Here is a 1,677-nt window from a genome sequence, read left to right as displayed (position 1 = left end):
TAATTATTTTTTATGTACATATAGCATGATTATTGTTATGATTATATTTTGTTATTGTAAAATAATATTAGCTTTCAAAATATCTAATATACAAATTAAAACACTAAAATAGTAATTTAAATAATAATATATAATTTAAAATTTTATTTTTTTAGGTTTTATATTTTTAAAAAATTAAGTAATTTTTCTCTTAACACTACCATCAAACTTTCGCTCTTTCCATATATATTACTAAACAATTATTTAAAAATTCACTTCCCAACACAATTAAAAGCCGACTCTTATTGATATTCATAGTTAAGAAAGTTCTTTCAATTAATATAGTTGCTACGCAAAAATTAAAGCTAATTTAAAAAGAAGATAAATAATATTCTCTTGAGTTGATTTTAAAAAAAGAACACTAATTTCGTTTAAATCTGAGAATTGATCATTCTAACGAATATCTAATATAAAATTTTTAAATTAACGATTAAGTACCAAAAGTTAAGTAAAAAATTATTATGAAGTCAAATTTAATAATTTAATAAGGACAAATAAATATTATTATCATATACAACTAAAAAAAATTCTAAATTGTAGTGGGGTGCTTGACCACACCAATATACTTGAAACTGTCCCTGTTGAGTGAGATTATGTGATTTGCATGTTTGAGGGAGTGAAAAATTAAATATTTTGGTTGAAATATAGAGAAATAGTGTGAGTGAATTTTTTTTAATAAAAATGATCAAATTTATTACAGTAGAATAATCAAATATCTTGTATAGAATAATAAAATAAAAAAGTATTATAATTTTGGATTCTTTTCAAAAGGAGGCAATAATAATGCTTTTTAATCAGCTGTATTATTGTTTGGAGAATCGTATTCCAAAATTTGCACTATAAAAAAAAGGTTTTAGTAGTATATTTAGAAGAAAATTACTCTACTTAATAATAATTACGTACATATATACCTCCCTAATAATTTGGAAGCAGCAACTAACATTTCATATTAAATATTTTAACTATTGTTATATAAACCTAAGTATGTTTTAAATTTGTTTATACACTAAATATTTTATTTTCTTATTAGTCTTTTATATCTTTGTTTTTTTTTAAACGTCAATTATGTATATATACATACTCAGAATATTTTCAACGTGGTTGGGTGGCAAATATGAACTTATTGTATAAAATAGCCGAACCTTATTAGAAATTGTAGTTACCTAGCTAAAAAAAACAACCACCATCACCCACCTAAAGCTGCGCAAGAATATAGAGAAATCAAATATATATAGATTCAACTAAAGCAGCAGCTACTACTAAAATTACTACTATATTTTTAAAAGAGCACATAATACAGAATTAATTAATTAGGACAAGAATCACACTTTTTCACAACTTTAGATAATACGCTTTTTTAGATAATATATATAGTTATTTATATATTTTGAGAAAGTCTAGGGGCAGTAATTTTTGTGTTTTATGGTCAACACTTAACCATAAAAAAAAGTAAGTGATCTCCTACTATTAGATGTAATCTCACACCATTAAAAATACTATTGATAGTCAATTGATGATTACAAAATACAAAAGTTACTTATCCCTGACACTCCTTATATATTTTTACTTAATAGTTTAAACTTGTTAAAAAGGTAACAGAAGTTTTACATAAGAAGGCGTATATTAAATAATATAGTT

This window comes from Arachis ipaensis, chromosome B10, assembly GCF_000816755.2.
Source record: "Arachis ipaensis cultivar K30076 chromosome B10, Araip1.1, whole genome shotgun sequence".
NCBI classification, from domain to species: domain Eukaryota; kingdom Viridiplantae; phylum Streptophyta; class Magnoliopsida; order Fabales; family Fabaceae; genus Arachis; species Arachis ipaensis.
This window is presented reverse-complemented; position numbering follows the sequence as displayed.